Source organism: Hemitrygon akajei, chromosome 12, assembly GCF_048418815.1.
Source record: "Hemitrygon akajei chromosome 12, sHemAka1.3, whole genome shotgun sequence".
NCBI lineage: Eukaryota > Metazoa > Chordata > Chondrichthyes > Myliobatiformes > Dasyatidae > Hemitrygon > Hemitrygon akajei.
The window spans coordinates 89,847,490-89,869,644 of NC_133135.1; the positions used below are offsets into that span (position 1 = coordinate 89,847,490).

The 22,155-nt window shown below is 41.4% G+C and overlaps 1 protein-coding gene across 5 annotated transcripts in view; it reads left to right on the top strand.

The window, feature by feature from the left end:
* Window positions 1-317: 317 nt before the first annotated feature.
* The window catches only part of ralgps2 (Ral GEF with PH domain and SH3 binding motif 2), a 516,901-nt gene continuing 495,063 nt past the window's right edge, over window positions 318-22,155 (top strand). For 3 of the 5 annotated variants that reach the window (XM_073063652.1, XM_073063657.1, XM_073063658.1), the window contains exon 1: window positions 318-549. The gene's annotated coding sequence lies outside the window, so the exon portion shown is untranslated. Of the gene's footprint in view, window positions 550-1,028; window positions 1,143-11,750; window positions 12,000-22,155 lie in introns of those variants that run through there. The other 2 variants (XM_073063655.1, XM_073063654.1) reach the window with 2 other exon arrangements.

The following is a 22,155-nucleotide window of genomic DNA, read 5'->3' on the forward strand; positions in this document are numbered from 1 at the left end:
ACAATTGTATTGCAGAAGTGTTGAAATGACTGTTTACAATTTTGCAAGCCGAAAAGGAGCGTGATATAGTTGCTGCGAGCGGCGGAGTGGTGCAGTACTGCAGTGGTATGAATCACCCTCGTGGACACGATCTGGGGAAAAAAATTGGGCGGGAGCCGCACGTATTTGGACTACCGTATCAATGCAGGGAAAAGGAGCAGGTGGCCATGCACGCCGGCTTTCAATCGGTGATCTGCTCGGGCACCGCGCTCACCCTCCCACACGCGCATGGTTCGCGGCCGCGGGGCGTGCCCGCGCGGAACGCGGAGGGCGGGGAGGGCGAGGGGAAGCGCGTGCGGGCTGTTGTCATTTTGTCGTGCGCGCCTTGTCCCTGTCGGGCGAGTGAACCGCCTTTTCGCGAGATAATGCTCGCGGCGATTGCTTGATTCCTCCCGGTGGCAGCGACAAGAAGAGCTGTGTGACCGGGGTTGGGATGTTTCAGAGGGTGTCAGTGTCAGCGGCGGCAGCGCCTGGCTTTCTCCGCGCAGCGTCGATCCGGACACGATACAGGTCGGTCCGCGCTCCCCCAGTAGCTTAGAATCCCCTTTCCAGAAAAACTGATTTCACCGACCGCTTCCTGCCGGCCTTCGGGCTCAGGCTTTCTTGGTGTGTGGTGGCTCTGCAGTAAACGGCTGAGCCGGCATGGGCCGGAGCCTGTTGTCAGCGGAGATTGGCGACGGAGCAAGCTTTGCTCGTCCCGGCTGACCGAACGGAGGCAGGCTCTCCCTCTGGGGGATTGTTGCTGCACCGAGCGAAGGTAGCCGCAGGGCTGAATGACAGCTTGCAGCCTGCTCGGTGCCTGCCTATCTGCCCCAGCCGCCCTGCTTTAGCTACGTTGAACTTGCCATTGAGCATGTCCCTGTTCATTTACTCCTGGTCTCTGCCGTCTGTGGAAATTAATACTTTCTCTCCCCTTTACACCATATTTTATGCCATTGGGGTGGACGGGGAACGCCATGGGGGAAGAGACCTAATTGGAGTTCGATGTCGCACGGCGGTGGATGAAGTTGTCATTATATGTGTTTTGTGTCTACATCTTCACATTGGTCAACAACCCCCTTTATGCTGCAGTGTGGCCCTTGTTTCGCTTAAGGCCTGCCAAAGTAAATGTGATTTAGTTTTTGTTGCTGTTGCTTCCACGTAACATTTCTGGCTTCATTTCTGAAAATACAACTGTTAGGACTTCTATGTTTTCATGAAGTATTCGATTCCATTAATCAAGTTGGTTGCAGTAGGAATTGAAATATTAGATTTTGGTCGCAGCCGGTACTTGATATTGTGAGTTTCCATTTCAAAAATTGACTAAACGCCCGTATGAGAAAGGCAAGAAAATAAGCAGAAACATCGTGTTTGTGAAATCAATTCCATATTTCTAACATGTTTTGTTTTTATTATTTCAAACCAGGAACAACGGTGACAGTCCTCGAGCAAGATTGTACTTTCATCAATGAACAGATGAAAAATAAGTATAATCTCTCTCAAGGACCGTCGCCAGCAGGCTACTGCTAATATCTTTATGCAGCTGTACTTTGAGTTCCATTGTTATACCCGTCCATCAGTCTAAGCTATAGACAGTTAGGCCTTTTGCGTAGAAAAGCCTGTTAGTCCAGTTCTAATGAAAATAATAGACGCTCTGAGCGTCGTGGGGGGGAGAGGATTGATGATTGGGTGTGCAATTTTCTCAAAATTCTGTCTAAAAATCTGTTCAACTACTTTAAGCTTTTAAGCATTGAAGGACTTTAACAATATAATCCTGCATTTGGCTGCAGTTGCATGTTACATACTTTACCCTTTCTGCCCTTTAGGTTGAGTGCAAGTAGCACTGAAATTTAGGGTATTTGTGGATGCTTTCTGCAAAAACGTGCAGCATTCGAGTTTATGTAATTGTCATTTTTTTAGTTCAACTGAAGTGAGTTATAGAAAATGGCATATTTTGTTGCACTTTCAGGTCAACCACTTAATTATTCCATTAAAGTAATGAGAACTTTTAATTATCAAAAGTGATCATTTTAAATTTTAAATTGAAGTCCTATCTACTTATTTCAAAAAGAACTTTTAAAAAAAAAAATCAAAAATGATGTTGAGAACAGGAGTTCACAAGATGTATGAGCCATTTTATCTCTTAAACACAGCAACACCTGAGTTGGTCACCTAACTTCATTTGTTTTTTTTTGGGACCTATCAGAAAGAAAAATAGTTACAACATTTCTCTGGAAAATAACAGCAATTACATAAAAATGATTGGCTGCAAGATGCCTTTAGATATTACAGCAAGAGCATGAGCAATGCAATTTAAATACTAATAAAAATAGAAAATACTGAAAGCACTTACAGGGCAGACAACATCTGTGGAAATATGAAAACCATAAGACATAGCAGAATCAAGCTATTTGTCTCATTTAGTCTGCACTGCCATTCACCATGGTTGATTTATTTTCCTTCACATCCCTTTTCTGCCTTCTCCCTGTAATCCATGACACCCTTTTTTGTAATTTATTTTTATTGAAGTTCATCATCAAACAAACATTTCCATAAGATGTATTTCAGATATTGTACATATATATCATATAGTCATACAGATCTCCACATCTGAGGTATATACTTATAGAAAAGAGAGGAAAGAAAGAACAAGGGAAAGGAGAAAGCTATGTACAAGTAGGAGTGATTTTTTTTTTACAACATTAATTGATTTGTGAGAATAAAATCAGGCCTGTGAAGTGTAATGTAGTTAAACCATTTTTCCCAGTATGAATCAAATTGTTCCAGCTTATGATTAACAGATGCTGTTATCTTCTCCATTTTGTAAATGTCCATTGTAATTTCCATCCATGCATTTAAGGTTGGGCTCTCCTGTGATAACCATTTCCTAGTAAGAGTCTTTTTACCAGCCACCAACAGTATATTCATTAAATATTTATCTCTTTTCAACCATTCTTGAGGTATATACCCAAAATATATGGTCTTACTTTCTGAGGGTATTTCACATTTAAATATGTCTTGTAGGGAATTGTGTATCCCACTCCAATAGTCTTTAATAACGGGGCATTCCCAGAAAATACCTTGACACCCTTACCAATCCAAAGCCTACCAGTCTCTGCTTTAAATGTACCCAATGGCTTGGACTCTGCAGCAGTCTGTGGTAATGAATTCCATAGATTCACCACCCTCTGGCAAAATAAATTCCTCCTCATCTCTACTCTGAAGGAATATCCTTGTATTTTGAACCTGTGGTCCTTGACTCTCCAACTATCGGAAGCATCCTCTGCATATCCACTCTATTTTGGTCTTACAGTATTCTGTGGGTTTCAGTGAGATCACTCCCTTTTCCCCTCCCCCATTCTTCTGAAATCAAGTGAGAACAGGCCTAGAGCTATCAAACACTTCTCACATGTTAACCTTTTCATTCTTGGGATCATTCTTGTATGCCTCTTATAGACCATTTCCAATGGCAGCACATCCTTTCTTAGATATGGGTCCAAAACTGTTCTCAGTAATCCAAATATGGTCTTCCTAATGCCTTATAAATATTCAATATTACACTCTTGCTTTTGTATTTTAGTCCTCTTGAAATTAATGCTAATATTGCATTGGCTTCCTTCCACTGACTCAACCTGCAAGTTAACCTTTAAGGAATCCTGCATGAGGACTCTCAAGTTCCTTTGAGCCTCTGATTTTTTAAATTTTCAGCCTGTTTAGAAAATAATCTACATCTTTATTCCTTCTACCAAGGTACATGACCATATACTTTTTTTTGTATTCCATCTAAAATTTCTTTGCCCATTCTCCTAATCTGTCCAAGTCATTCTGCAGACTTCCTGCTTCCTCATCACTAATTGTATTTCCACCTATATTTGTATCATTTGCAAACTTGGCCACAAAGCCATCAATTCTGGTTTGTGGATCATTAACATATAACATGAGAAGTAGAGTATGAAAGAACATTCATTGACTCTCCTTTGTCCATTTTACATTTTATTTCCTCAAAGAATTCCAACTGATTTGTCAGGTAAGGTTCGCCCTTAAAACCATGCTAACTTCTGCCTATTTTATCATATGCCTCCAAGTACCCTGTAATCTCATCTTTAATAATGGACACTAACCTCTTGCCAACCATTGAAATCAAGTGAACTGGTTTATAAGTTCCTGTTTTTTTTGCCTCGTCTCTTCTTTATGAGTGGACTGACATTTGCAATTTTCTGGTCCTTGAGAACCATTACAGAATCTTGCAATATATGCAAGTTTCTCCTTCCTTCAAAACTTTGGAATTCCATGATCGGTAACTTTTTGTTCCTGAAGATAAAGTGGTTTAACAAAATCTGTCACCCTCTGTTCATTTACTAAAAGGAAGTTTTGTTTCAGTTGTAGAGGGGAATTAATTATATGGATGAAATTATGTTAAATACTGTAAGATTTATTTTGTTCACCGACGAGTTTCGAGTAGCAGTCAAGTAACTGAGAAAATGTTTACATATAAAGGAAGATCATGTTATCTTCTATGCAGTGCATAAAATTATATTTGGCTTTGCTTCAATTTAGTTTGTTTATGCAATATTAGTAAGTTCGTGAATTAGACTTGTTTACACAAGATTGGGCTTTACTAATCAAATTAAGCATGTCTCTATTTTGCTTGCTGTTAAAACTGGAGATTCGTAATTCATTTTCTCTTCAAGAAGCAGAGATTTAAACAAAATATTGAATTGCCCATTTAAAATTATCGATGTAACTTGTGTATTTTGTGTGGTGCCTTTGAGAGCGTGCTTCAAAAATAGAGGAAATAGGATCAAGGATTATGGAAACCTGAGTAAACTTTAATAAGGCTCTTAAACGACAGTATGGCTGAGAAAGGAAATTTTTTTTAAGAGTGGCATTTTCACATGCATTAAGGGATTGGGGTGGAGGAGGGTGAAGAAACCAGTTATAGCAAATGGAACATGTTTGGGCAATGGATTTTGTAGTATTGTTAGACTAGAGTTACATTGAGGTGAGGTCATGAAGACATTTAAAAAGGCAAAATTAAATTTGAGTCATTCAAAGACGAGGAGTTAAAGTCTTTGAGATGCAGGTGACTGGTATAGATAGGATATGAACAGTGGAGTTGGGGTAAGCTATTTACAGCAAATGAAGAATTGTAGCTGATTAGGGGATCATTTAAAAGTTCACTTTTCACTCCTTTAGCCCCTATGATCTCTTGGCATCTCTGAAACTTGTTTTTCTTAATTTTGTTTTGAGCATTCCCAAAGGATTATTCTTTGAATGCTTATTCATTTCTTTCTCACCAGTGATAGCTGCCCTTTCCATGGAACATGGTCATGTATCTGCAGGAGATACTGCACCTCCCCCACTCCTCTTCATTCCCACTGCCAGTGAGCTCAAAACACTTAACATTTTTAATGTGCTGCTTTCTGTTTAGGGCACAGTATTATTTCCTCAAAATGCAGACTCCTTGTATTGGACTAATGAAGGCTGATTGGTTGATATCTACAAATTGTCTTGCCACCTGCTTCTAAGTTTGACCCTAAACTGGAAATAACTTGTAAAATGTGTAGCTCAAGTTTGGTTTATGGTTGGGTTGAGTTATTCTTCGATCTTGGGAATCCATTTGCAAATATTTCGTCACCGTACAAGGAGCCATCATTTGTGGTGTGTCCTCCAAATGCTTGGCTTTTATATACTTACCAATCAGTTGGTCGTCATTACAGAAGCTCAATTGTGACATGGGGAGGGGGGCTCACGATTAATTGTTTTCTGTTCTACTCATCTTTGATCTTTTTGTCCTTGGCTTCTTATCTTGTTCTAATGAGACTCAGTGTAATCTGAAAACAGCATTTCATTTATCAATTAGGCATAAACCTGCTGAACTCAATATTGAATTTCAGGTAATGAATGTTTCCAATGTTTTCTTTTTATTTGAAATTTCCAGTATTTTGCTTTTATAATTATTAAAAATATTTGGATGTGGAGATAACAGAGACATAGATGAAAATACCTATTGCCAGGAAGGCTGAGGTGGGTGATGTTACAAAGATTGAATTTAGCAGAATTTAGCCTTTGCTTGGGATACCAAACATGTGGAGATTGTGGCAGGCAGAGAGTCTATTAGATGGCAGCAAAAGGAGATTGTGGTAGAGCCAAAGACAGTGACTTTACTGTTCCAAAATTTTGGCAAGAAGATGATTGTTCTTCCTAAACTTGAAAGTCTGACTTTGGGAAAGAGGAGCACAGATATATTCAATGTTCACTCTATACATGTGAAAGCTTATTTCACATCTGTGGATGATGTTGCCAAGGATCAGTACCTAGATAAGAAAGGCTCTTCTATTCAGTGATGCCCTTGTGTATCTGTAAGAAATGCAGTAAGAAGCCATTATTAATAATAAGGAATGGAATCTGTTCTTTGATCTGGACAGTATCAGAGATCTTTAAAAGTGAAATGTGTTTTGTTTTAAAGGCTGCAAATAACTTGTGTATGAGGGACTGGAGTATCATTTGTGGATTTAAGATAATCTCACTAGTATTGGAGTAGATAGTTTCTTTGAGTTGGAGCAAAATTTTGTAAGGAATATATGATCAAAAGTGAGTTATTCTTAGAGGGCTGTTTTGAAAGAAGAAAGAACCATCAGGGAGAGAGCCATTTACAGTGTCTGTTGAGAAGAAGTAAATTTGTGTGGTTATCAATTTAGTTGATTGGGTTTTGAAAGAACTGAAAGCATCTTATTGTTGACTGACCAGTTTATCATCAATAACTTCAACCCATAATATTCTACATCTATATTAAGTCTTAAACTTACTTCAGTGGAAATTCTATCAGTATAATAGTGTCTTCTGTTGTTGCTCATGCACAACATTGTAAGGATATAAATAAATAAGTTAGCATGCTTTGGAACATTATTGATCTTGAGCTTCACTCTTTTTAATCCAAACTCCATATACCTTAATATTTTTAATATTCAAAAATCTTCCAATTTTGGTCTTCAGGTCAACAATTTAGAATTCACTGCTCTCTAGAGTAGAGTATTTAGTAGATTTACAACTGTTTGGGTCAAGAAATTTCTCTGCCTTGCAATCCAGTCACACAGATGGGCCCTTTGGCCTAGTAAGTTTGCACAGGTCATCACCTGCGGTCAGTCGATGTTAATCCCATGTTATTCTTCCCATGCTTCCTTCTGTCACAGATCCCCAACCCAATCCCTCATCCTTCATTTCCCCTTCCAGGTTCTATCATTTATTTACATTCTAAAGAGCAATTTTCTGCAGTTCTTAATTGTTCCTGAGCAATTGTTTGTGCGTTTACTATAGCATTGATTATTTTAAAGCCCTAATTACCCTTATCAGAGTAAAGAATGTTGTTTTATGTTATGACTACCTATATATACTTGCACTGTCAAGTTTTTTTTTGTATTTGCACCTCAAGGCTCTTTCTTCCCACCTTTTAAGATCTTTCTTAAGTTTCTTAAATTTATAAGTTTATAAGTTTCTTAAATTTTTATCCTTAAAAGCTTACTTTACAACTTCCACCCGTATATCTTGATCTTTCTTGGTCATTCCTAATCCTTGCTATTTTCATATCTGTTGCCAAATTTAAAGCTCTTTATGCCTTATTCAAATTATACTTTAAAATTTAAATAGGAAGACCAAAAATGGTTTTCAGCACAAACAGGAGAAAATCTGCAGATGCTGGAAATCCAAAGCAACACCGCCCCCCCCCCCCCCCCCCCCCGGCAGCATCCATGGAAAAGAGTAAACAGTGGACATTACAGGCTGAGATCCCCAAGACTGCATGGGGTTTTTCGTACAGAGCTTTGAGTACATCTTTGCCTACCCTTTGCCTGTGTTAGCATTGCCTGAGTCTTATTTAAATGAACACCAGTCATAATTATCCACCTTTTCCTGTTGCCCCATCAGCACTTGTGCTATGATATTTTAGCCTACATTTGAATTTCTTTCAGAACGTTTTGTTGAGGAAGTTATATTTGAGTTCACTTTATCCAATTGATACCCTTTTTTTAAATTTAAAATTAAACTTTCTTGATAATTTGCTTTCAGGACATTCCATATTCTGTTTCTTTGATGACTGTTCGATTTCCTAAAAGCTTATACACATGTGACCTCTGATGCAGAGAGGAAGGAATGTCGAAGATTGTTAGCATGCATTGTAGTGTTTTTTTTAGTGTGTTCATTTTTTTTGCAGAAACAATAAATTCCTGGAAATTTTCTTCAAATTGTTGGCACAGTGAGTTTTAAATGGAGATTATTTAATCAGATTTGCAAATTCATGGAATTAAATGGCACATATTTATACCGGTTATCTTTTTTTTTGTAATTTGTTTTTTTTAAATTGAAGTTCATCATCAAACAAACATTTCAATAAGATGTATTTCAGACATTGTACATATATATCATATATGTCATAAATCTCCGCATAGTATTTATCTGAGGTATATTCTTATAGAAAAGAGTGGAGAGAAAAAACAAAAGGAAAAAACTATGTACAAGTAGAGAGTGATCTTTTTTTACAATATATTATTGATTTGTGAGAATAAAATCAGGCCTATGAGGCATTATGTAGTTAAACCATTTTCCCAATTTGAATCAAATTGTTCCAGCTTATGATTAACAGATGCTGTTATCTTCTCCATTTTGTAAATGTCCGTTGTAATTTCCATCCATGCATTTAAAGTTGGGCTGTCCTGTGATAACCATTTCCTAGTAAGAGTCTTTTTACCAGCCACCAACAGTATATTCATTAAGTATTTATCTCTTTTCAACCATTCTTGAGGTATATATCCAAAATATATGGTCTTACTCTCTAAGGGTATTTCACATTTAAAGATGTCTTGTAGGGCATTGTGTACCCCCCCTCCAATAGTCTTTGATAACAGGGCAGTCCCAAAAAATATGATAACAATTTGCATTTTGATTTCCACTATTTCTCCAGCAAACAGGGAGGTTGCTATCATAATGGGATTTCTGAGAGGGTGTAATAAAATATCTTATCAAGTTTTTCCATCCAAACTCCATTTCTGTGAACTGGTGCACTTCCATTGATACCTCCATATTATTGTCCATTGTTCCTCAGATATAATTATCCCTCCTTCCTTTTTTTCATTTTGTTTTCATGTATGAAGTCGAATGTGTTTTAAGATTTGACAACCCCTTATACATGCTTGAAATGATTCTACTACCATTATCTGAATTATATGCTTTTCTAAATAGCTCTATCAAGCATGTACTTGCCTTGGTTACATTTTAAAGCGTCTGTAAATACATGCATCTGTAAATACTGATAAAAATCTTGTTTTTCTAATGTGTTTCTCTTTAAGCATTTCGAAACTGAAGTGTTCCTTCTTTCATTATGTCGCAAAGAACTGTTATTCCTTTAGCTGTCCAGTCCTTAAATCTAGCATCCAATTTATTTGGTGTAAAATCCGAGTCATATGCACACCATTTAAGAATTGCAGTATCTCCCTCTAGATTATATTCTTTTAGAGTAGTTTTCCATATTTTAAGAGTCAATTTCACCCATGGGTTATCAATAGTATTTATGTACCTTTGCAGGTTGTTATCAGCCAAAATTGCTTGTATGGGGATGGGAAGTACCCACTCCTCAATGTTTTGAGCATCATATGATGGGTTGCAGCAACATATCACAGCTCTCAACTGTGCTGCAAAATAATAATCTCTAAGAGAAGGTAGGCCCCGTCTACTCACCCACACACACACAATCTGGCCTTCATGTCTGTAGTCGCCTCTTCCACTGTCTGATACAGTTGGATCCCATCTTGATAAAACACTCGAAGTTTAGCAGGGTATGGAGTTTGAAATCTAATCCTTTCTTGCTTTAGTATTTGCTTTACTTCAGAGTATTCTTTACGTTTCTGCAGGACCGTGGGGGGGGGGGGGGGTGGTAATCTTGGTCGAAATACATTAATTTATCATCTAAAAACACCCTCTTCTTACCCCAGGCCCTTCATAGAATCTCCGCCTTGGTACTGTATTGAAGGAATTTATTATTGAGCGTGGCTTATCTGCTGTATCTCGGGTAGGCCTTGGGATGATCACGAGATGCGCCCTCTCAATTTCCAGCTCCATAGTCAAGGGAAGCTCCAGCGCGTCCCGCAGCAACTTTCCAACAAACTCCGTGATAGACAAACCCTCCGCTCCTTCGGGAACGTTGTATATTCTGATATTTTTCCGCCGTGATCAACCCTTCAGGTCAAGCAGTTTACCTTCTTGTTGATTTAATATTTTTATTGTCTTACTTAGTATCTGTTCCACATTTTGAACGCGGTCTTCCACCTTCTCAATTCGAGTCTGCCACCACCATTTTTTGATTGACGTTGGCAAGTTCTGATTTAATATCATGTAGCTGTTGTTTTATATCTTTCTGGAACTCCCTTATCTCTTTCAAAATGTCGATCATATTCGCTGCTTTGCCTGAACGAGGCCCAGCGTCCGCCTCGCTAGCACACGGTTGGGTAGGAGAGCTGCTCGCTGCACTCCTCTCGGCCGCAGGCTCTGCAGTGTCACTTTTTTTATTTCCATTCTTTTTCCCCATTCTTGCCCCTCTTATCAGTTAAAATACTTTTGAAAAATACTATATTTGATGAGTTAACAAGGCTTAATATGTGTTTTTCTGGAGGAGCTAGTGACTTAAGCTTCCATTCTTGACGATGACGTCACTGGAACCACTATATCGGTTTAACTTCCCAATTTCCTAATGGGGGGGGGGTGGGGGGGTTGTTGGTGGTGTTAAGCTTCTTAGGTTCTTCCACTGACTGGTTAAGAAATTTTGGTTTTGAGTGTTTCTAAATGGAAAAAAATTAATGTGTTAACAATTAGAGCAGGCATTGTTTTTTGACATGACAGTGAGCAAACCAAATCCAAGATTGGACAAGTTTAAGTTCAAAGAAATCTAAGATTTTTATTTGGATAGAGTGAAGTTCAAATTATCGAACCAGTTTTTTTTTTCATTTATGGGCTGTGGGTGTCACCAGCTGAAGCAGCATTTATTGCTCATCCCTAGTTGCCCTTGAGAAGGTGATGATGAGCTGCCTTTTTGAACCACTGCAGTCCCTGAGATGTAGGTACACCCACACTGCTGTTAGGGAGGGAATTTCATACGTTTCCAGGTCCAGGTGGTGAGTGACTTGGAGGATAATTTCCAAATGGTATTCCCAGGTATCTGCTGTTCTCGTCCATCTAGATGCTAGTGGTTGTGGGTCTGGAAGGTGCTGCCTTAAGAACTTTGGTGTGTTTTTGCAGTGCATCTTGTAGATAGTACATACACACTGCTGCAACTGTTTTTTGATGGTAGAGGGATTGGATGCTTGTGGAAGGGGTACCAGTCAAGTGGGCTGCCTTGTACTGGATGGTGTCAAGCTTCTTGAGTATTGATAGAGCTGCACTCATTTAGGTGCATGGCGAGTATTCCATTACACTCCTCACCTTAGCCTTGTTACATGATGGACAAGCTTTAGAGAGTCAGGAGGTGAGTTACATACTGCAGGATTCCTAGCTTTTGACCCACTCTGGTAGCCACAGTTCAGTTTCCTGTCAATGGTAACCCCCCAGGACATTGGTAGTAGGGGATTCAGTGATAGTGGTCCCACTGAATGTCAAGGGACGATGGTTCGAGCCTCTCTTGTAGGAGATGGTCATGGCCTGACACTTTTGTTGCTCGAATGTTACTTGCCATGTGTCAGCCCAAGCCTGGATATTGTCCAGGTCCTGCTGCATTTGAGTATGAACTGCTTCACTATCTGAGGAGTCATGAATGTTACAGAACATTGTGCAGTCATCTGCAAACATCTCCACTTCTAACCTTATGATGGAAGGAAGGTCATCGATGAAGAAGCTGAAGATGGTTGGTCCTCGGACACTTCCCTGAGTAACTCCTGCAGTGATGTCTTGAGGATGAGATGATTGACCTCCAACCACCACAACAATTTCCTTTGTGTCAGGTATGATTCCAAGGTTTTCGACCTAATTGCAATTGATTCCATTTTAGCTAGGGCACCTTGATGCCATACTCGGTCAAATGCTGCCTTGATGTTGAAGTTATCACTCTTGCCTCACCTCTGGTATTTAGCTCTTTGGTCCATGTTTGGACCGAGGAAGTGATGAAGTCAGGAGCTGAGCAGCATTGATGGTACCCAGAATAAGTACACGCTGCTGGAAGAACTCAGCAGGTCAGGCAGCATCCGTGAGAAAAGAGTAGCCAACGTTTCGGGTCGAGACCCTTCATCAGGAATGGGGGGGAAGAGAGGGCCGAAGCCCAGTAATAGAGATAGGGGAGGGGGAAGGGCTAGAGGTGCCAGTTGGAGAACCAATCAGAGGAAGGATAAGGGGGGAGGGGATAAGCATGAAAGAACTGTAGAGATAAAGGAGCAGAAAGTTGAAAGGGGAGAGAGGCAGAGAAGGACCTAGGACAGGGGGAGGGGAAGGGAATTACTGGAAATTGGAGAATTCAATGTTCATACCACCAGGTTGGAGGCTACCCCCAGATGGTAGATGAGGTGTTGCTCCTCATCATGGCAGTAGAGGAGGCCATGTATGGACATATCTAGATGGGAATGAGAGGCAGAGTTGAAGTGGGTGGCAACCGGGAGGTCCTGTCTATTGTGACGGATGGAGTGGAGGTGCTCGACGAAGCGGTCCCCCGATCTACATCGGGTCCCACCGATGTAGAGGAGGCTGCACCGGGAGAGCATCTGCAGTTGTATTTTTGTGTATTGATGGAACCCAAACTGGGCATGCAGAAGCAGATTATTGCCAAGTAGGTGCTGCATGAGAGCACTGTTGATGCCCCCTTCTGTTACTTTGTTGATGATTGAAAGTAGGCTGATAGGGCTGTAATTGGTTGGGTTGGACTTGTCCTGTTTCTTGTGTACAGAGTCATACCTGGGCAATTTTCCACATTGCCAGGTAGATGCTGGTGTTGAGGCTGTACTGGAACAGCTTGGCTAGTGGCGTGGCAAGTTCTGGAGCACAAGTATTCAGGACTATTGCTGGGATTTTGTCTGGGCCCATAGCCTTTGCAGTATCCAGTGTTTTCAGCCATTTTTTAATATCACATGGAGTGAATCGGACAGGCTGCATGCTGACATTTGGGATGCTGGGGTCTAAAGGAGGAGGTCGAGCTGGATCATCTACTTGACACTTCTGACTGAAGATTGTTGCAAATGCTTCAGCTTTATCTTTTGCACAGGTGCGCTGGGCTCTATCATTGAGATGAGGATATTTGTGGAGCCTCTTCCTCCAGTGAGTTGTTTGATTGTCCACCACCATTCACAGCTGAATGTGGCAGGACTGCAGAGCTTGATCTGTTGGTTGTGGGAACACTTAGCTCTATTACTTGCTGCCTATCGTGTTTGGCAAGCAAGTAGTCCTGGTATTGTGGCTTCACCAGGGTGACACCCCATATTGAGCTATGCCTGGTATAGTTCTCGGCATCCTTTCCTGCACTCTTTATTGAACCAGGGTTGATCCCCTGGCCTGGTGGTAATGTTAGAGTGGGGTATATGCTGGGCCATGAGGTTATAGATTGTAGTTGAGTACAATTCTGCTGCTGCTGATGGCCCACATCATCTCATAGATGCCCAGTCTTGGGTTGCTGGATCTGTTCAAAGTCTCTATCCCATTTAGCACGGTGGTACTGCCACACAGTGCGGTCGTGGGTCTATTCAATGTGGAAACGGGATATAGTCTCCATAAATACTGTGTGGTGGTCACTTCTACCAATGCTGTCATGGACAGATGCTTGCATGGCAGGCAGGTTGTTGAGAATGAGGTGGTGTGTTTTTTCTCTTGTTGGTTCCCTTACCATCTGCTGTAGTCCCAGTCTAGTAGCTATGTCCAGTAGGACCTGACCAGCAGCTCCGTCTGTGGTGGTACTACCAAGCCACTCTTGGTGATGGATATTAAAGTATATTCTGTGCCCTTGCCACCCTCAATGCCTCCTCCAAGTGCTGCTCAACATGGAGAAGTACTGATTCATCAGCTGAGGAAGGACAGTACTTGGTAATCAGCAGAAGGTTTTCTTGCCCATGTTTAACCTGGTGCCACGAGACTTCATGGGGTCCAAAGTTGATGTTGAGAGTTGTTAGGGCAGCTCCCTCTCTATTGTATAGCACTGTGCCACCACCTCTGTTAGGTCTGTCCTGCCGGTGAGACAGTACATACCCAGAAATGGTGATGGTGGAGTCCGGAATGTTAACTGTAAGGTCTGATTCTGTCAGTACAACTATGTCAGGCTGTTGCTTGACTAGTCTGTGAGACTGCCCTCCCAGCTTTGGCACAAGTCCCCAGATGCTAGTAAGGAGGACTCTTGCAGAGTTGACGGGCTGGTTTTGCTGTTGTTGTTTCCAGTGCCTAGGTTAATGCTGGGTTGTCCATCTGGGTTCATTCCTTATTATTTTCTTTTTTGTGGTTGGATATAACTGAATGACTTGCTAGGCGATTTCAGAGAGCATTTAAGAGTCAACCACATTACTGTGGGTCAGGTAAGGACGGCAGGATTCCTCCTCTAAAGGACATGGGTTTTACGACATAGTTTCATGTTCATCAGATATTTTTATTGAATTCAAATTCACCATCTGCCATGGTGGAATTCAATGTCATGTCCCTAGTGTATAACTGGCTCTCTCGATTACTGATCCAGTGGTAATTACCACTATGGCAATCGATCTTTGTTTAAGTTGAACTTAATTTCCATTGTAAAGTAACTTTTTTTTGCCATCCAGAATGATGCAAACATTTATGTTTGCAGGAGTGGATTATAGTTGCATTTTGTTCTCCTGTGTTTGAAACAGGTAACTTGAGTTCAGTCTGTGTGGTGCATTTGACTCAGGCAGCTATATTTCTTCACAGTATTTGTGGCCTATAATTTGTGTGTTATTTTCCAATCCAATGCCTTTCCAAAAACAAAATAATTATTGGAAGTTAAATAGTTCTCCACAGGGAAAATCATGCTGAAAATGTGAGTTCTAGGACTCAAATATTGCATCAATAATTTTAATGCATTTTTAACAAAATAAATATATTCTAAGAATCTTTGAGCTTCAGTAACTCGAAAAAAAAAGTACAAGTATCAGAATCTTGGCCAAATGGTCTTTAATAAGTAATTGAAAGGAAAGTTTTAGTTCAAGTTGAAAGCCTCAGTGGCTGGATGCATGGTTGTCATAGATGATTACATTTGGTATTGTTCAAGGTGAAGAAAATTACAGGACTACTGATATCTTGGATCTGTAGGAGACTGCTGAGACTGATGCACGAGTCCAGTGGAGATTGGACATCAGTGAAGAACATTCATGACAATTGTATATTGACTCATTTTTGACAATACATGCTACCCATTGTGAATATGTTTAATTAACAAAATAGTCTGGACTCCTAAATATGCTGAAATTCTAATACAGAATTCAAAACTTAGTAGGCTATCTGAAACTATCCCAAGAAGATTTTAAATTAGACTTGAAGGTTTTGCACTTATCATTGTTTAAGTAAATAATATTTTTGGGAAATTATAAATTAGTAAACACAAAGAGTATGATTTTATCTCTGAAAGTGGTGCTGTTCTAACTTTTTACTGAATACCTTTTGAAAACTCTTTTTCAATGAACTATTGTTGAAGGCTGAACAAATGACCAAATCAGAATGCCATATTCATCAGTTCTAGGAATTTACCATTTTAAGGTCAGATTATTTACCATCAGTTTTAGCATGTCATCTGTGGAATCTGAGGAGGTAACACATGATCTCTTACACTGTCATCCCTCGTCTGCACTTTGACAAGTCTGAGCGCTTTCTACTTCCAACATATCGGCAGAAACTGGACACTGCAACACCAGTTGCATAGCATAAATGGCTAAAAGTAATATTTTACTTCCTGATGAGCTCAGTGCCTTTTATATGCATGCTTTGAAAAGGAGAATAACACTACACCTGTGTGACTCCCCACAGCATCTAGTGATCCTGTGATCTCTGTTTAAGAGGTTGATGTCAGAACATCCTTCAGGTGTGTGAACCTTTGCGAGGCATCAGGCTCTGATGGTGTACCTGGCAGGATATTTAAAAATCTGTGCAGATCAGCTAGCTGGAGTTTTCAAGGACATCTTCAGTCTCTCACTGTTGCAGTTGCTAGTTACCATCTTCTAAAGAGCATCAATCATACTGGTGCCCAGGAAGAGCAGGGTGAGCAGCCTCAATGACTATTGCTCTGTAGCATTAACATCTACTGGGATGAAGTGTTTTGAGAGGTTAGTCATGGTTAGAACTAGTTACTCCCTGAGTAAGAATCTGGACTTGCTACAATAAGTTGATAGTGGATGCAGTCTTGTTGGCTCTACGCTTGATTTTAGAGCACCTATACAAGAGCAAAACATCTGTCAGGCTGCTGTTGATCAATTATAGTTCAGCGTTCAACACCATCAACCTCTCAGTGCTATTCAACAAACTTCAAAACCTGGGCGTCTCTACCTCCCTATGCAATTGGATCCTTGACTTTGCTATTGGGAGGCCATAGTCAGTGCAGATTGATAGTAATATCTCCTCACTGTTAAATAACAGGTGCACTTCAAGGATGCATGCCTGTTCCACTGTTTCTACACTCATGATTGTGTGACTAGGCACAGCTCAAATGTCATCTAAAAGTTTGCTGATGACAGTACTGTTGCTGGTAGAACTCAGATGGCAATAAGAGGCATACAGGGTTGAGAAATTGGCTGATTGAGTGGTGTTGCAACAACAATCTTGCACTTATTGTTAGCAAGACCAAGGAATTGGTTGTGGTTGTGAGGAAGGGGGAATCAGGAGAACACACTCCAATCCTCATTGAGAAGTCAGCATATGAAAAGATGAGCCACTTCGAATTCCTGGCTCTAGCCTGGGTCCAACACATTGATGCAAGCGTGAAGCCACTCCACTGCTTCTGTTTCATTAGGAATTTGAGGAGATTTGGGATGTCACTGAAGACTCTTGCAAATTTCTACAGATGCTTGTTGGAGAGCATTCTGACTATACTGACACCCTGCATAGCACTGATTTATTACAACACGGTTATTCAATTCTTTATTGAAATTTTAAAAAATGGCAACGCTAAACAACGCTTAAAACTTCTTGAGCAGCCGTCATTACAGTAAACATTTCATCAGCCAGTGGGAACGCTTTACATACGCACTGAGCCACTCACAGCCAATCATGTATTAGTTCACGCTCTGCCTCTCCTGCATGTGTAAACGTTCTTGCTTCCTTGCCAACTTATTCCATTTTTTTCACCCATAATGTCTGGAAAATGGCCTGCAACTTCCAGTGAGGGTAGTACATCTAAAATGTCTAGGAAAAGCATTAGCATGGATGTGAAAATGTATTTTCATGGTGAGAGCCTAAATAAGAGCTTTGAGAATTAGCTGAACAACGCTCCTGAGTGAATCTGAGGACACGGATGAAGAAGAGACACCAGCAAGAAACCTCACCACAAAATTCCTCAGCACGAGCATTACCAAGATCACATAAATCATGGACCAGTTCATTGATGATGACCCTGACTGGGAGCAAAGCAATAAGGCAAAGAAAGATGTTCTCGACATGATTTCCTGCTTCATGAGAGGAAACTTGAGAAAAGGCAGTCTACTCAAAAAGGTAGTCTCGACGCCTACTTGAAGTCAAGGTTAGAGGGCCTATAGCCTAGTCCATCCTTTAAGATGTAACCATCATATGCTTCCTTCTGCTGCTACTGTGATGTGTTGCTTTCCAGTGATATACAGGTTAGGCTTGTTTTCAGGTTTGTTGCTTCACAAATTTGTGTGTGTGTGTGGTGTTTGATTTTTAAAAAAATCAGAAGCACATGTCCTTTCATCTAATCTTATAATGAACCTGCATAGAACTGATTTATGTAGCGCTGTACCTCTGAGGAACACATCCTCAGCATTAAGTGGGGTCTGAGTATAGTTGTATTACATCTTGGTATGGAACCTCTGATGCACAGTATCACAAGAAGCTTCAGCGGGTTTACCCATTTCCATCACAGGGTCAATCCTCCCTTCCATTGAGGACATCTTCAAGAGACAGTGTCTCAAGAATCCATCATTAAATACCCTCAGCATCTGGAAAATGACACCTTTGGTTTACACATCAGGTGTAATACACACCAAGTGCAAGGTATACAGGGCCATTGTCATATCAGCCTTGCTATACGGATGTGAGACGTGGTGCCCATATCAGAGTCACTTAAGCCAGCTGGACCAACTGCAGCAGTGTTATCTACATTCTCTGATGAAGATCACCAATGCTAGTAGTTTCAACCTTGGTGATGTCAGCCCAACTGTGCTGGGCAGGACATGTCAGAATGCCTGATGGAAGACCGCCCAAGGACATCTTGTACGGACAACTGTCCGGTGGTACCCGAAAACGAGGAAGCCAGCGATTACGGTACAAGGATGTTCTGCACAGGAGCCTCAAGAAAGCTGACATTGCCCCATCAACATGGAAGATCTGGCTCAAGATTGCTCACAGTGGAGGGACGCCATCAGAGAAGGTGTGGACGCTGCTGAGAACAAGCTCATAGAGGCAACAGAGGAAAGGCACAGGAAGTGCCACAACAGAGCTTCTGCCCCTGCTGCCCCTCCAGGCCTCACCTGTCAAGTATGTGGCAAGCAGTGCCTGTACAGCCACTCCAGGACGCACATATCAAACCCCACTAACTGACTGAAAGGAACCATCTTCATCCTATGGGATGGATAGCCAGAGAGAGAGAGACCTTTGGAGAGGACCTGATGATCTACACTTAATGTTTTAGGAACAACTTCTGCCCCTCTGCCATAAGATTTCTGAATGGTCCATGAACCCATCAGCACTACCTTGTTACTTGTCTTTTGCAGAATTCCTTTATTGATATAGTCATTTTTATGTTTTGCACCATACTGAGATTGAGAGGTTCTTGATTGAACACGGCATCAAAGATTACGGGGAGAAGGTGTTAGGGAACTGGAGCTACAGCTCAATGACCTTCCACTTGTCAGGGAGAGTGAGGAGGTGACAGAAAGGAGCTACAGGCAGGTAGGCACCTCGGGACCCAAGGAGAAAGAGAAGTGGGTAACAGGAAAGGGAAGGGCAAGAAGCAGGTACTAGAGAGTACCCCAGTGGCTGTCCCCCTTAACAATAAGTATTCCTGCTTGAGCATTGTTGGGGGGGACAGCCTACCTGGGGGAAGCAGCAGTGGTCGCGCCTCTGGTACAGATTCTGGCCCTGTAGTTCAGAAGGGTAGGGAAAGGAAGAGGATTGCAACAGTGATAGGGGACTCTATAGTTAGGGGGTCAGATAGGTCATTCTGTGGACACAGGAAAGAAATGCGGATGGTAGTTTGCCTCCCAGGTGCCAGGGTCTGGGATGTTTCTGATAGTGTCCATGATATCTTGAAGTGGGAAGAAGAACAGCCAGAGGTCGTAGTATGTATTGGTCCCAACGGCATAGGTAGGAAAAGGGAGGAGGTCCTGAAAACAGACTACAGAGAGTTAGGAAAGAAGTTGAGAAGCAGGACCTCAAAGGCAGTAATCTTGGGATTACTGCCTGTGCCACGTGACAGTGAGGATAGGAATAGAATGAGGTGGAGGATAGATGCATGACTGAGGGATTGGAGCAGGGGGCAGGGATTCAGCTTTCTGGATCATTGAGATCTCTTCTGGGGCAGGTGTGACCTGTACAAAAAGGATGGGTTGCACTTGAATCGAGGGGGACCAATATCCTGGCGGGAAGGTTTGCTGAGGCTATTGGGGAGAGTTTAAACTAGAATTGCTGGGAGGGGGAGCATGTGGGAACCGAACTGAAGTGATGGAGGAAAGGGAGGTTGGCTCACAAATAGAGAAAGCTTGGAGACAGTGCAAAAAGGAGGATAGGCAGGTGATAGAGAAGGGATGCGCTCAGTCTGATGGTTTGAGATGTGTCTATTTTAATGCGAGGAGTATCATGAATAAAGTGGATGTGCTCAGAGCGTGGATCAGCACTTGGAGCTATGATGTTGTGACCATTACAGAGATTTGGATGGTGCAGGGGCAGGAACGGCTACTTCAGGTGCCAGGCTTTAGATGTTTCAGAAAGGATAGGGAGGGAGGCAAAAGAGGTGGGGACGTGGCACTGTTGATCAGAGATAGTGTCACGGCTGCAGAAAAGGAAGAAGTCATGGAGGGGTTGTCTACGGAGTCTGTGGGTGGAAGTTAGGAATAGGAAGGGGTCAATAACTCTACTGGGTGTTTTTTATAGATGACCCAATAGTAACAGAGACATTGAGGAGCAGATAGGGAGGCAGATTCTGGAAAGGAGTAATAATAACAGGGTTGTTGTGGGAGATTTTAATTTCCCAAATATCGATTGGCATCTCCCTAGAGTGAGGGGTTTAGATGGGGTGGAGTTTGTTAGGTGTGTTCAGGAAGGTTTCTTGACGTAATATGTAGATAAGCCTACAAGAGGAGAGGCTGTACTTGATCTGGTATTGGGAAATGAACCTGGTCAGTGGGAGAGCATTTTGGAGATAGTGATCACAATTCTATCTCCTTTACCATAGGATTGGAGAGAGATAGGATAGAAACAGACAAGTTAGGGAAACATTTGGAGTAAGAGGAAATATGAGGCTATCAGGCAGGAACTTGGAAGCATAAATTGGAAACAAATGTTCTCAGGGAAACATACGGAAGAAATGTGGCAAATGTTCAGGGGGTATTTGCGTGGGGTTGTGAGTTCCAATGAAAAGTGGAAAGGATGGTAAGGTACAAGATCCGTGGTGTACAAAGGATATTGTAAATCTCGTCCAGGAGAAAAGAAGAGCTTACAAAAGGTTCAAAAACTAGGTAATGATAGGAATCTAGAAGATTATAAGGCTAGCAGGAAGGAGCTTAAGAATGAAATTAGGAGAGCCAAAAGGGGCCATGAGAAGGCATTGGCAGACAGGATTAGGGAAAATCCCAAGGCATTTTACAAGTATGTGAAGAGCAAGAGGACAAGACGTGAGAGAATAGGACCAATCAAGTGTGACAGTGGAAAAGTGTATATGGAACTGGAGGAGATAGAAGAGGTACTTAATGAATATTTGGCTTCAGTATTCAATATGGAAAAGGATCTTGGTGATTGTAAGGATGACTTGCAGTGGACTGAAAAGCTTGAGCATATAAATATTATGGAAGAGGATGTGCTGGAGCTTTTGGAAAACATCAAGTTGGATAAGTAACTGGGACCGAACGGGATGTGCCCCAGGCTACTATGGGAAGCAAGGGAGGAGATTGCTGAGCCTCTGGCAATGATCTTTACATCATCAATGAGGACGGGAGAGGTTCCGGAGGATTGGAGGGTTGCAGATGTTCCCATATTCAAGAAGGGGAGTAGGGCTAGCCCAGGAAATTATAGGCCAGTGAGTCTTACTTCAGTGGTTGGTAAGTTGATGGAGAAGATACTGAGAGGCAGGATTTATGAACGTTTGGAGAGGAATAGTCAGCATGGCTTTGTCAAAGGCAGGTTGTGCCTTATGAGCCTGATTGAAGTTTTTGAGGATGTGACTAAACACATTGATGAAGGTAGAGCAGTAGATGTAGTGTACAGTGGTATGCAAAAGTTTGGGCACCCCTGTCACAATTTCTGTTACTGTGAATAGCTAAGCAAGTAAAAATGACGTGATTTCCAAAAGGCATAAAGTTAAAGATGACACATTTCTTTAATATTTTAAGCAAAATTACTTTTTTATTCCCATCTTTTACAGTTTCTAAATAATGATAAATGCCGCCGCCGCCTTTGCACAAGGCTTCTTCTGTAAGATTATTGGGCTGTCTTGCATGCACTACTCTTTTGAGGTCTAGACACAGATTTACAATGATGTTTAGGTCGGGGGACTCTGAGGGCCATGGCAAAACCAGCTTGTGCCTCTTGAGGTAGTCGATTGTGGATTTTGAGGTGTGTTTAAGATCATTATCCTGTTGTAGAAGCCATCCTCTTTTCACCTTCAGCTTTTTTACAGGCGGTCTGATGTTTGCTTCCAGAATTTACTGGTATTTAATTGAATTAATTCTTCCCTGTACCATTGAAATGTTCCCCGTGCCACTGGCTGCAACACAAGTCCAAAGCATGTTCGATTCACCC